Here is a 15,055-nt window from a genome sequence, read left to right on the forward strand (position 1 = left end):
AAAATCCATTTCAGTTGCAACTAGTAGCCAATTAATTATACAGTGATCCTTCTCAGGAGAATACTGAAGTGCAAGTTCAGTAACCAAAGAACATTATTTCCTTGGCGTGTGCCAGAATAACACTCCTAGACTTTTTACCTAAAAGACCACCCATCCTTTCTGAAAAAGTAAAAAACAACAAAAGGCCACCATGTATCTCACTATGAGTTGACAACTGGAAAAGAAGAAGAAAAGTGCATCAATAATAACAATTTTAATGTTTGTTACTTCCAACATTTTCATTGAAGATATTGATGATACAAGCTAGGTCCCACCTGTTCCTGGGGACCAGCATGAGCTGGAATCGCCACCTTTTTGCTGCCTTTCAGATGGTTGGTGGTCCACAGACTGTATAGATGGAGGAAGTTCTTGCTTCTGTTTTTACTCTGTTATCGCACAGTTTCCCCCACTCTGATACAGGACGGACAGACTCACCCATTGTTGCTCTGAGTTACTGCTCCAAAGAGTGATCTTCCCCTTCCCAAAAGAGTCGTGCATCACGTGGCTGTGGCGGAGTTGAGAAAGTCCCTCTCTTGGTGGTGATTGTGAGCACCCATGAGCCGCATCCCTTACTTCCCCAGGGTGAGCCAGCAAACTCTCCACTCTGAGATGAGCCTGGTCTATAGGTGCAAGGATAACAGAGAGTTACTCTGATGTACTCTCAAAGACAGTCACTGCCCTTGCATTAAATTCCTTTGAGATAAAACCAAGCTGAGTTTACAGCTTTGGTGTCAAGGGAAGAAAATCTGTGGTTCAGTTAAAGAAGAAAGAGAGAGGAGTAGATTCAGTGGAACATTATTAACCTCTTTTTTTTTAACCAGAAATGTTTGAAATTGAGTTAATGATTCTCCTGCTGTTCTAATTCTAAATATTTCCTTTACATCACTGAAAGGAATTCAAAACTTGCATTTCATAAATCCAGTATGTGAAAGGTCCTTTGGGCTGGTAATAAGACTTTTGAAGTTACAGAAATCAGTCTGTAAAAAGACATTCACCGGGTCCATTAACGTGGAGTGTATCTTCAAAAGGGAAGGCTGACTTACTGGAAAGTAATTCCTTCTCTTGCTCAGATGAGACTTTGATCTTTTTTAATCCAATCATGAACCTTACAAAGCCATTCGTAGTAATTGCAATCCTTGAATAGTACACTGACCTTTCATATTTTAAAAACATAGCCCTAAAATAACTTCATTTTAGAAGTCGACTTAGATTTGCAGTGCTGTGGCACTATCAATGTGTTTTATTACTTCTTAGTTCAAAAAGTTTTCAAGATGAAGGTGGTTTGACTGAGTACGATGAGAAAAGACCTGTTTATTTTTCCTCTCCATAACTATTTCTATGTACTACTCCATAACTTTCTTCTCTATCAACCTATCAAAACCAGCATGATCACTGTTTCCTGTCCTCAAAGATACCCTACAGTTGCAATTTGGGATAAGCATTAAGTGAAGGCTTTGAGAGCAGCTGGTTTAGGAGAAAAACAATGCATGGAAAAAATTACTTTAAAAGCTCAAAGGCAATAGGATTCTTCTTTTCTAATTTGGGATGTTATTAGATATGTCCTTGCTATTGTTAGTAGTGGTAGAAGCTCTGCTTGTTCAAAGAGCTCTCAGATGAGCTCGAGGGATATCAGGAGGGATGCCGCTCTAGTGCTGCCAGTTTCACCGCAGGGAAGTCTCCTTTGCTAGCAAGGTCTGGTCATGGTGGAGTTGAGCTTCTCCAAAGCTCCTTCTCCCAACTTATTTCCCACACAGCCCAGATGTGACCTGGGTGGTAAAGACTGAGGTCAAGGCAGTGTCAGCTAGTATAGCTGTTATACACACTAATTTTACATATTTTCCACCATAGCCTGCAATACTCTATTCCAAGTGAACATTCCTACCATTGGGTCATCTTCCTCTCTCCAGTCTAGGAGCTAACAGCATTCCTACCAAATTTCCAAGCCTCCCTGCTACATTGATGATTGAGATGAAAATTGACAATGGGCTAGTAAAGAAGTATGACTTCATTTGAAACTCAGATTAATTTCAGTCTTTGGAATGTGGCTTAGTTTTTGGAAACTGGAAAAACATGATTTCAAAAGCCCAGATAATTTGTAAAATTGTATCAACTTCAATATTCGTTAACAACTTGCAAGCTATGCAGATCCTGTTTGAACAGATATGATCAGTAAATGAGGTTTCAAGTATTTTCACTAAAACTCTATAGGGTTTCAAAAAGGCTGTGAATAATGTTAATTGTAAATAATTTACAGTAATGGTAATGAACAAGTAATAAATTTAGTGTTGAATAAAAATGTACCTTTCTGGAAGGATCCATACAGCCATTGTTTTGTAGTGGCAAGCATTTCTATAGCTGATGAAATGAAGGATTCACGTACAGGGAAAATGAGGAGATACAGTTTCATGTCTCATGTAACCCTGAGTTTTCTAACGCAAAGCCAAGAGATATTTCTGCAAAAGCCCATGGATTTGTGTAGAAAAAGCTTTCCGAAATAAGGTTTATATCAAATTCTCAAGGACTTTTTGCCTAGAGCTGATAATGGTTGCATTTGTGGCTATTGCTGTCAAGAGAGCTGCTTTCAAATCAAAATCATTTGAACTTGAGGAGTAGGAGCTGAACTGAGTCCAGATGAAAGAAAGGCTGTTTTCAGCAACAAGGTGCAGCCGGTATCTGCATTGGTAGACTGATAGCTTGACAGGATAGGAAGTCTGCATGGACCTAATAGAGACAAATGAATGCTGAATGGAGATTTATTTCTCTTAGACACTTCCAAAAGGAAAAGCTTCACATCACTTGCCACACATTGTACATGTCAGAGCTATTAGTGACTTCCAGCTGTAGTTAGTTAGGGAGGGCTGAATACCTTATGCTGCTGCTGGATTTCTGCCTTTGTACACAGCCCGTCTTTTCTCACCTGCTCCCCAGGAAACCTACTAAATGTCCTCGGCTTGCTTTTTCTTTTCCTCTTTATAGTGCTCTTTGCTGAGGGCTAGACAACCCCGTTAAATATTTGACATAAGTACAACTAGGAGAAAACAACTACTATATTTCCAAAAGCAATAAAAGGACACATGCAGGGATGAGAGGATGGGGGAGAAAGCGGGGACATTTAAACCACCAGGTCACCTCCAGACTCAGAGAACTGCTCAATCCAGGCCCCTGACGCTCTTTGCACCAGGCTTCTCCAACACCGGGGCCACTTGCAGGAGGAGCAGAGGGAACAGCTGAATGGTTTGTTGTTGCATCCCTGAAGCAGAGGTCCTGCCTGAAGGCGCTGTGGCAAGATACGGCCTCTGCAGGGTACATCCAGTCCTGCCAGCTGCCTGGTCCAGGCCTCAGGCTACCACCCCTCTGCCTGAGGCTCCCAGCCATAAATAATGCTGCTGCTTCTGGAACAGATTTAACAAGACAGACATAGGCCACTCTAATCAAAAAGCCACCTGAGTGAGACCCTGTGATCAGAAAAAGGGGATGTGAAAGAGAAAAACAGCACAAGCAAAGCCCCAGTGTCAAGTTTTTCTCTTGCATCAGAAACAGGGGACAACTGAAATAAGCCATTTAAAGTACTTTCCAGTGGCTTAGGTGGCTTAAACAACCTTCCCGAAAAAAGAGAAACATAAAGCCCATTGGCCTTATGATCCAAAAACCTATGGTGTTGTTGGAAAGCTTCCTTTTACTTGGTCTCTTCAGGTGCCCTGCTGTTTTGTAGAGATGCCTATGTCATTAAGAAAAGATGCAAACACATCTGGAACAGTCTCTTTTTCTCCAGACTAATTAGATTTACATGCTGTCTTGTAAAACAGCCTGTAATAATGAGACTTGAACAACAGCTCTATCAGAATGACAATTTATGACTTTTCCAGATGTGTTTTGATATCCTCATATGAACTCTACCTAAGCCTTGCTGTTACAGGATTAAGCCATTTCTTCTATAAGAAATTATCTGCCTGTCTTCAGGTTAGTTTATGTGCTGACTCTATTGCCAAGAGTCAAGCTAGGCACAGCTAAGTAATGCCTCTATAGAAGTAGTAATTATCATTTTCATCATTAAGTATTTGTTATGATGGTGTCCGAGTCTCACCTAGGAGTTCAGTCATAAACCACAGCCAAATATCCCTTGTATTTGCGAAGAAACATCCCTTGTCCCAAATAGTTTTTCCGTTACGACAGTGGAAACAATTACTGTTGAATTAACTGGCATTGATAGTGTGGAATAAAGGCTGACCTGATTGTTCAGTGTGGAAAGCCAAAATTTCATTTCCTATATTCTTTTTCACCAGGCTTTTTTCTTTTCCTTTATATGAACCAAATAACAATCAACAGTTCAGTGACATTTTATAGTCTCCTGCTTTCATCCTACCTCCAGTGTTAGACAGCTCTGAAGGCTGTGATTTTAGCATACGAATAGCCATCTTAAAGTAAACAAATTTGTGAATTGAAAGAACAAGTAAGATTCAGATAAAAAGTTGCCTTGGGAAAAAGCAGTAGACTAAACTGATTCTATGCAAAATTAAAACAGCCCCCCCCCCCCCCATGGCGACAGCAAAAAGAAAATGCCATGCATGAAAAACAACTTACAGAAAGATGGAAAAACATGTCACCATGTGGCTGACAGCAATATATATTATCCCTAAACAGTGATAATTCAGACGGAGACAGCAGCCTGTATGAGTCAGAAAAGTTTTATCTGAATATATCTAAAATAGGAAAAAAATAATTAAATACAAATAACAGAGAACTTAAGAGATGGAGCAAAATCGTCTGATCACATCCAAACTTTGGAGATATTTAAACCAGTTACAAATCTCTGGACTGAGTCCAGTTTCATAGTTAAATTATAAATCTTCACAGGACCAGAAGAGAAGAAAATTAAGACATTCTGAAATTTTGGGACAGAAAATAAAGAAAGAAATGTAGCCGATTTGAAGAAAAGTTCAAAAACCCAAATCTAAACTGGCAGCCAGACAAGAAAATTATTATAGGTTAGCAGATAACTAGAAATGATCAGGATTATAGAAATGCCATTTTCTAACAGATCTGCAGACACAATCCTTTACCCTTGCACCAGAAGAGTTGGACAAAAATTATCATTGAACTGGAATCCTAAAATGGCAAAACCACTGCAACTGAAAAATGTTTCTGGTTTACACACTTCAAGCATAAGAATAGTTTTAGTTTGAACAACCTCACTGAAGGTTTCTTTGCACAAAGAAAGCATTGAGCATCCCAGTGACACTTCCTACCATATGTGACAGAGGAATAAACCAAACCTCAGAGAAAAACCAAAAGATTTCCTTTTGGAATGGTTTCATACCAAATTGTTGCACTGTGACAAGAAAAAGGAAGAGAGACCTAGCTACTTTTTTAAAAGTTGCATACCCAGATTTGTACAGAGATGACTGTCGGTAGCTGTGCCAGTTTAGTTTCAGTGGTTGTGTGCAATGCACAGAAGCAACGCATCGCAGTGGCCATCAGTCTGCATGCTGCTGCCTGAGATAGTCCTGTCCCTCAGTGCACACGAGCATAAGCAGGCACAGCTGACACAAGAGAATGACAGCCCCGGCGCAGCGTGGGTCAAAGTGATACCACCAGGCTACGACAGGGAGTTGATTTAATTTGGTTGGGTTTCCTATGTGCAGATTCTCAGGTTTTACTTAGAGTTAGTTCTACACAATGATTCATCATTACCATCAGCTCAAACTGCTGCAAAATATTCTTGTGTGTTGGTGCAGCCAGGCAAATTAGGGAATATGGGATTGGCAATGAATATTTCATTATTACCATCACCTATAGTAAACTGCAGTCATCCTACATACCAGTAAAGAAGACATGCAATAAAAATGAGGTACATCAAATATACTGCAGAAATATTGCTCCCAAATACTGATGAGTTTCTTGTGTGGGTTTGTGTCTGATATGCAAAGATTTAATGAAATATGACAGTGCCTTCCTAATGAGGGATCAGCAAACTCAGTGTGTTTATCTAAATGACAGCGATACTTTTATATTTTTGAACTTTATCTTTAGCATCTTTGGATTTTGGTAGGGTAAACCTACACATCAGACGTGCAGAGCGAGGGCAAAAATAGATATGGCTTTGCTCATCCACTTCTGTGCTAAATATCATAGCCTGGGCATTTGCAAGCAGTAGAGACATGAATAGTGTTCTCTTGGTTTGGGAAGGTGTTTGCTGCCACATGAATCAGGAAGCCCATCTGGCTGCTCAGAGGTTGCGGAGAAATTTGGTTCCCGAGCACCTGGTCTTCAGGAAACATAAGGGGGGGAATTTCCCATGCCAGCATAGCTACATCATTACCCTTTCTTTTCTCACTGTGTCTGCACATTACTCCAGGCCTGTAGCCTTGAGGGGACAGCAGGAAGCAGCAATGCAAGACAGAGCACTAGCTTGCACAAGGAAATCCTGCAGAAAACTCATAATGGAAAAATCACTTTCTATCTCTGATCCTCTTCTGCTGAATGGCCTCTTCCTCCAGCAAGCACTGAGCCCCGGCAGTGGAAGGAAGCACCTTTTCATGTCCTGTTCCCATTCACCTGGCTCAGAGATAGGTTTGAAAACTCTGGGTGGATAATCACATTCTGATTTCTATCTCTCAGAAAGTTTATGTTAACCAAAGGAAGTAACTGTTTTTAAATGCTGACTCTACTGTTTCACTGTCACAGAGGAATCTCTGGGATGCTCTTAAGGAAAATAAAGGATAACAGATTTTGGGGTCTGAATTAATCAAAGAACACGGTGCAGTGCAGTGACAGGAGAACAAGTCACTAGTACGCAACCTCCCAGCTGCGTTACTGCAGACCTTCAACTGATGAGACTACAACAGAAGCACAGATGCTTGAATGCCTGGAGTGAAGTGGAGATTTGGGAAAGCTCCTAGGAAACTCAGCCTCTGGTGGTAGTAAAATGTTTCAATGATGGCAAATTCCTGACTTAGAGGAAAAAATGCCAGGATCTGTGGTAGGCTTTAACAACTGCAGCAGATGATCTCCTTAATCCTTGGGAGACAAGATCTTTTAGTTCAAAGGCCCCTACTCCAGTGGATATCACTGTTTTGCTGGAAAGGGCCATGGATATCCTCTGTGAAACATCCCCATGCTCATGCATTATGCCAAGATGGTTTGCATAGTGTGAGAAGAGATAAAAACCTTTTTGCCTAAAATTCAGATCTACTGAGGCTTGGCTTTATTGTAGTTTTCTCAAAGCAAAACTGAAATTTCTTGTTTCAGCTGGATATGGAAGAGGAACTTACCAGAATCCTATTAAAAAAAAAGGTTCTTTTCATCACATTTTTACCAAGACTAACTCAGGCTGTATCAGAAATCACAAAGGAGGATGAGCCTTAAAGAGATTTATGGTCTTATTGGCAGCGGATCAAGGCTGGCCCTGTGACCTGCTCCAGACAGCTGAAAGTGAGAGAGGAGGATATCAGGCTATCAGTTGCTTTATCCTCTGATCCCACTACTGGGGAAAAACCAATACTGATAGTGAGTTGTGTCCATAACCCTCTAGTTTGGCTGTCAAAGAGGGAAACAGTTATCTTAAAAGTTGCACAAGTAGCTCAGAATAAGAGACCTCAGTGGTTATTTGCTTTGGAGTTCTTCACACACTTGAATTTTTAAATGCTGCTGCAACAGGAAATATTGAATTTCCCCACTCCTGATGTTAAAACAGGTTTCTGAAGAAGACAATGATACTCAGTAAATGCAGAAGATTGGAACTACTCAGGATAATAACAAAAGTACAGACTGAAGCTGTTTGGCCTTGAGAAACTGCTCCCTTCAAACTTATCCCAGCATATCCTCCTGGTTTTTCTCACTTGCATCTTTCTGGTCCTTTTTTGCATGGCTTTCTGTCTGTTACACCCCTGGGGTTCATTCATGCTTCTTTAGTTCAATGATACTGGTGGAAAACTGAATCTTCCTTGTGAGCTGGCTACTTTCTCCAAAAGTTCCCCCCATAAGCAGAACTACTCAAACATCCTTTGCTTATTTATAAGGTTCTGCAATTGCTACCTGTAATTTCTTCCTGGGGTCTGTCTATGTAAGTCTGTAACAGGCATCTAGCTGAAAACATATGCAACTGATTTTATAAAGGACTTTTTTTTCCTATATGGCTGACTTATTTTATTGGGTTAGGTCTTTTTTTTGCCAAAGTAATTTATTCATATAAACACAACCTGTCATGTACAGAGGTATCCTGAGAACAGCTCAGCTATGCATGTGATGAAACTTTTTACACAGTGAATGTTGCTGAATAAATTTGGTGAACTATCTTATAACTACAGTTCTCTGATTTCTTATGATCCTTGCTATGACATATATTGATATCAGGAATTTTATACATTGTGACTTATAAAAAAAAGCCAGATGAAATACTGCAGCTGTGATTTGCCTCTTTATATGCAACCTCTCACCAAGAACATGCTAGACTGTTTGATCACGAACTAAGTGTGAACCTCTCAGCATGACCACAATTCTAGCTCTGCAGATCTTGAAAGACGCCATGGGTGTTTTGTGATTCTCCAGAGTGAGCAGAGGCTTTGGTTCTTCCTGCTTGGATAAGAAAAGAAAATCTAAGAATGACATGGCAGCTGTCACAAACTGTGCCTAGGAGTGTATTTATAACCTGGCTATTCCGCCCTGGTCCTAACCTTAGCCAAAAGTCCTAGGAAGAAAACAGCCCTGTGACCTTTGGGAATCCAATCCATTCGGAGCTCCGGGCAGTTTCAGACCAAGAAATAACTTTTTTAGAAAAATTATCAAGCTTGTTCTCAGTCAGATGAACAATCTCTGTCCAGCGACTCATCAGTTACTGCCTTCTTTCATGCTATACCAGTTCACAATGACTGATAACAGAAGAAGAAACATTTGTCTAAAGTGCCCACCCAAGGCTATAAATCTTGATCCGCTTTCACAAATAAACCCCTGCCTTTTCCACCAGGTAGGCTAGCGGAGCCTGGTGAGAAATGGCAACCTCAGCTCAGTGAACAGAGTTTCCATTCAAAACGTGCTATTACTCCCCCTGTTAATGCTCCCATCAGAGACCGATCTGCTCTTTTGTCCCTAGAGGTCACTGCAAAGCAGAATTAAAGTGCAGTCGTGCTAAGGCAGTGTGGGGAGCTTGTGCCCCACACTGGAGCAGTGCCCTTGGCTCTGTCTTCGTCCCTATTCTTCCATTTACCTGCTTTCTTTACCAATACTGTGCTGCTAATTCTCACAAATAGTCAGGTTTTATTTTATCCTCTTTTATACTGTGTTTATCACAAGTAACATCAATTTAAAAAATATATGTATGGCCATATGCTTATAAATAGCATGCATTCCTCCACGCCCCCTCCATGGCTATCATAAGGTAGCTACATGAGACGCATTTTGTTCAGAAGGGGCTAAGTTTTGTTCCCTGGGTGAGCTGCTCAAAGTTAGCATCGCTGTAGGGCTGGGATGCCTTAGGCCACAGCACAGGAGTAGAAAAATTGCATAGGTCAGTTAGGAAGTTATTAAATCATTTTAATTCATTTTAAGCTATTTGTGTGAATGAAACCATCTGCAGGAGAATCATACTCACAAACCACAGACATATCAGTAGAGAATTGTATTCAGCCTCACACTTCCAACAATCTCTTGTTGGATAGTAGTTATAACAGATCTTTAAAGCCTAATAAATACTAACCATTTAGCTCCAAACATTTAGGATTCTTCCAGGATTAGTGACAGCTTAAGGCATGATAGTGAAGCTGCCTATAAGATGATCTCTTCTAGAACAGTAGATCTGTGTTAATGCAGCCAATTATCCTCATCTGACTTTCATTTCAACCTTTTTTTTACCTGCTTTTGCTACCCTCTCATCTTTTTTTGTCCCAAAGTCTGTAGCAGCTAGTTCTTATGACCACAGGGTGGTGGCATCACATCCCACCTTCGACAAGAGCTGTCCACAGAGCAGCTAAACCAAAGTGGCCACACTCTCTGCTTAGTCCATTGGCCATGGATATAACTCTGCTACGTTTCCAGCTAAAGCATGTGGGACATCAGGCTGGAGATGCAGAAAGCAATAAAAAGACAAGAACATCTGACAGAGTTTAAGAAGGAACCAAGTTCTCAGTGAAATTGGCTAATTCGTTTACGTTTTAAATACTTACTCAACAGAACGCATTTTCTAATGCTGTTCTCCTCAGGAAAGCAAGTACTTCCCCTCATATTGCTGGAAGATGTTTACTTCTGTCCACCTATGGCACCGACCAACCAAAGTCCACTGCTGCAATTATACACGTTCCAGACAGAATACAGACATCACTTCTTCATCAAACAGGGTGGCTTGTTATTGTAAACTGTGAGATAACCAGCCATGAGGGCTTATATCCACATTACGTTTGACCAAAGGAAGGAGTCTGCTTCTTCTGTTAGCTGCACTGGACTTTACTGACACATGGAAACATTACTGAAAAGAAAAAAAAGCAAAAATACAGAAGAAAGAAACATGAGTGTCAGATGTTGGAAGATAAAGAAGAATTGAGCATCAGATCCAGGATTCTCTTGTGGCACTCGAAGCCAGGATATGAGTGAGAGAAAGGAGGAAAACCATGAAATACTTTTTGTATGCAATAGCAGCCAGCACCAGAAAAGATGGCTGAGGAAAGGGAGAGCCAGTGGCACTTGATAAATGCCACCCTGATTCATAAGCAGCTAAGTAACGACTGAGAAATGAGTCAGATGTACTTTCCCCCTATTTCTCCTCTGCCTTTTTTTAGTTGCAGGAGATTATTAAATCAGGTAACATTATGAAATCTTTAGAGTTCCTCTTATTTCTGCCCACCCTACTACATGCCCTCCTAGTGAAAAAGGCGAGATTGTTTTCAGTTCATACTCATGGGTATGAAAATAACATGGAGAACTTTTGAAAGATTACTCACTGCCATGCCTGCCCCTTAGGGATGGGGCCAGCTGACTGGATTGTTGCAGTGTTTAATTACTAAATAATTAATATAATCTCCAGATAATTTGTTCCACTTAGGTGTGGTTTGTGATCCTTTAAAACAGACAATTATTACCACACTGAAACAATCCAGTAAAAGAATGCTAGTGGTTACAATGTGAGCCTTAATCTCTAATTAGAGACATAATTTCTTGCTGTAAAAGACTCCTATGACCTTCAGCAAGCAACTTTTAATTTCTTTGTTCCCATTTGTAAGGAGAAAACAGTAGCAATTCCCTACCTCAGGGATGCTATAAGTATCCAAACATTAAATATTTGAACTACACTGTAAGTACATTCAAGGGAATACCATCCTCTTTATATTCCCATCACTTGTAAATATTGTAACTGCTATAAATTATAAAGTTATAAATTCTCTCTGCAGAGAGAATTAGGCAATTTTCTGTCAATTATGTAGATTTAGCTTACTGTTTTCTGCTCTTCTAATTTTGTCTTTTTTTCTAGCAGACCACATTGAAAAGAAAAAAACATATTTGACTGTAAGACCTTGCCATGGTTTTGACAGGTGAAAATAGAGCAATTTCCTAAAAGTGCTAAAAGAATTTTTCACCTTCACTTTCTAAAAAAAGAACACATTAAATATTATCTCTTTCTGTATAAAAAACTCATGTACTTTCAGTGAAAATGACTATTTTCTTTTGATGGAACAGAGTAAAAGAAAACAAAACTGTAAGTTTTCATAAGAGTGCAGTGTAGGCTGTATTTTAGCACATTTACTCAACTCTCAGATTAAATTATCTGTCCTATAAATAGGTTGAGAAAGAGTGCTTTAAAAATTTAAGGGATAATACAGAGAAAACGAAACCTCAGACACAATAGCTGTTTTTCCATCCTATAGAAGCAGGCCGAAGTCACAGCTTTCTGCAGTCAAGTTGCCAAGGTGATGGTAACGCTCAGCAGAAGCCAAAGGCAGTTCCTTACCTCAAGCCACAGCCTTGCCCAAAATCTTGTTTTAAAGCAGACATCTGCAGGAGTCCCCTCTGTGGCCAGCCTAGGAATCAGAGCGCAAGATGATCACAAGCAGTCATTAATGCCACTGCCTGTTTTTATAATTGTCATCTGGTTTTGAACAAGCTAATGGAGGATATGGAAAGACTGATTAGGTACAAACATGCCTTTTTAAAGCCCACTTTGGCCACGATGGAAAACAGGATGTCTAATTCATTTTTGGCCTCTCCCTTCTTCCCTGTCACTTGTGTTTTTTAATGCCATACCCACACCTATCCACTTCCCTCACCAGCTGGGGACTCCAGCCTACAATGTGCTGGACCGCCTGCAGCGCTCTCCGATCTGGGATGGTCCCTGGCCACATGGGAGGTACCCAAGAACATCCTCAGATTTTTAGCATTTCCATACATATCCCAGTAACTGCTACCTTCACCTTACTTTTTAACGCTTTGTTGCTTCTTCACATGAAGCCTTTTAAAAACTGGGGATCTGCCCTGACACTGAATCCTAAACCCAAGGCCAGTGAGGACAACAGAGACAAAACCAGCTAGCCCAGAACAAAGCCCCGTTACAATGCCTCTACACTGTCATTCACTAGTAGCTCAGGTATCCTGTGGTTAGTAAAGACGTTTCTTTACTAAGATGAACAAAAGTGCAGGATCAGTAAGATGTAATGCATGAAGATTTAACAATAAAAAATGAGTATACTGGGGTCAGGAGAAGAGTTTCCCCAGTAAGCATTTATTCATTATTGTTAAGTGAGCAGTCTGGTAGGGTAAATGCACGCACATATGCGTTATGACAGTGCAGTAACCTCCCTACTCTTTAAAACAATTTGTGCTACAATCCATGCTACCTCTACACTTGAATAGATATGATAAATCTTCTTGACAATGGTGTCTCACATATTTACCTGCTGTACAAGAAAAGAATAGAATATATTTATGTAAATTTTGTCAGGCTTTTAGTTTCTATCACATCCTTTGCAGGAAAGGAAGAAACAATGTCAAGTGGCCTCATGGAGAGATTCTGCTATAATTGAGTATTTTAGCACAAGCTGTTCCATTCCAGTTGAGAATACTTTCTAAAAGAAAACAAACTGAAAAATCATATTTATTTCCCAATTTTGCTTAACAATGCAAATGTTGTAGTAGATTTTTTTCCAAAGTTTTAAGCTGAAAGGAATATTTTTGACAAAGCAAATTAAATGTCAACATCACAAATTTTGTTCTCTGTGCTTTGCTGTGTGGAAACCAGACAGGGCTCTGAGCTGTGGGAACTACCAAATGGCATGGAAATTGTAGGTTTACTGAGCTCAGTGGTTCAGCGTCTGTTCATCAAAGAAATAGAGGTTCGTGCCCAAAATCTGGATGTGAACGTAGGCAGGTTGAAGGAAGACTGCAAATTGAAATTGGAATATTTGGATCCAGGGTTTGCTCATTATAAAGGACTAGAATTTTCTAGTTATCTGTTAAAATGCATCAATAAGGATTTACAGTTTGAGCGACAGAGGAAGGCTCGGGTCCCACGGGGCAAGTGAGGATAGGCTGTGGTGCACCTGCAGCTCTGTCCCATCTGGGAACAAAGCACCCTCGTGGGAGAAAGTCACTCCTGACATTGTAAGAAACTGTATATGTATGGCCTTGATTTCACCATGGCCTGATACCAGGTGAAACCGAATGTTAAGGTACTGACATGACATAATACATTTCCTAACTCTTCCTTAGGCCATCTTTGCATCTGATAAACACCTAAGGGTCTGTCCTAGCCAGTGCTGAGTTCTAATTCTCCGAGCTGGAATATAACATGACAGTAGAAAACCAGCACCCTTAGTGCCCTGCGTGAGGCAGGATGCTGCAAAATGCATTAATTCTAAGAACAAGAAATGTTCAGTATAAACATAAAAAAAGCATATAAAACTTTTATAGCTGTTTTGGATCACTATGAAAACAGACTAAAAATAATTTCAAGACATTCTTAAAATGTACTTATTTTCTTTATTTCTAACTCAGTAAAAATGTCTCAACAGATGAAAATTAAATATGGGTTAATGAAACAGGTCAGAGACAAGGAATTCTAGAGACAATATATACATAAATATGTACTTATTCTAGCCAGAAGAAATGTCCTTGGTTTAGTTTGATTGATTGGGATTTTTCCCCTGATCACAATTAAAGTATAGAATATCTTAGATTGAAATTAGAATATATTAGATTGAAATATCCATCAGTTCACCTGTCAGTGAACGAGATTGTTAGCCAGTTATTCAGATTGATGGCTTTGCAGCAGTACCTACTGCAGGAAGGCTAGAAAGAGGGAAAATAAGAAACAATTTTAAGGAGAAAGCATTTCTTCTATGCAGCTCAGCAGACAATATAGAAATCATTTAAATTGTTCCATAATTTGGAATTTATATTTCCTTGTAGTGTTATTAAGAAAAATGTCAAGAAGTGCTAAACTGATTTTAATTTCTAAAGTTTCCTATTGAGGACATGGTCTTGTAAAGAATGCACTCCAGGTCTCAGTTTACAGAAGTATTCCGAGAGTCAGACATTGCCATGAGCCTTCTATGTCTGACAATCCTGAGATAAACATTTTTTGAAAGTGGATTTTCTTGAGCCAAGTTTTCTTCCAGTGTTCCTCAGAATTTTTTTTATGTTTCTGTTTCTCATCCTAGTGGATGTCCACAAAAAAGCAACAAATTAAAAAAAATTAAAGAAATCGTAAGTATTTTCACACTCTATGACTTCAGCAGGGTTTGAACCAGGCATTGGCTCCACAGAGGAAACTGTCTTGCTCTTTTGCCTTTGACATTTCTTCCTAATTTTCTCCCATTTCAAATATTTTGCAAACTCCCATGTTTCTTGAATTTAGGTCTCTCCTGGTTTTATGTTCATTACAGTGCCAAATGAAAAACAAGTCACCATTTATTTGCATAAAATAAAAAGAAAACAGAAAAATTCAGTAGTGATGTGAATTTTAACTGCAGATATGGGGACTAGAAATTTTCATCCAGCTGCCTGCATTCAAACCAGCTTTCCTTCACACTTCTCACTT

General features: G+C 39.7%; 1 long non-coding RNA gene across 2 annotated transcripts in view; it reads right to left on the reverse strand.

Moving 5' to 3' along the window:
* Nucleotides 1-272: 272 nt before the first annotated feature.
* Nucleotides 273-15,055, reverse strand: part of LOC142044401 (uncharacterized) — a 69,988-nt gene continuing 55,205 nt past the window's right edge. Inside the window, exons 4-5 of one of the 2 annotated variants that reach the window (XR_012654307.1) lie at nt 11,972-12,041; nt 10,415-10,495 (exon numbers count right to left, since the gene is read on the reverse strand). This is a non-coding gene — a long non-coding RNA (uncharacterized LOC142044401). Of the gene's footprint in view, nt 660-10,414; nt 10,496-11,971; nt 12,042-15,055 lie in introns of those variants that run through there. The other variant, XR_012654306.1, reaches the window with a different exon arrangement.

The sequence above is a fragment of the Buteo buteo genome, chromosome 24 (genome assembly GCF_964188355.1).
Source record: "Buteo buteo chromosome 24, bButBut1.hap1.1, whole genome shotgun sequence".
Classification (NCBI taxonomy): domain Eukaryota; kingdom Metazoa; phylum Chordata; class Aves; order Accipitriformes; family Accipitridae; genus Buteo; species Buteo buteo.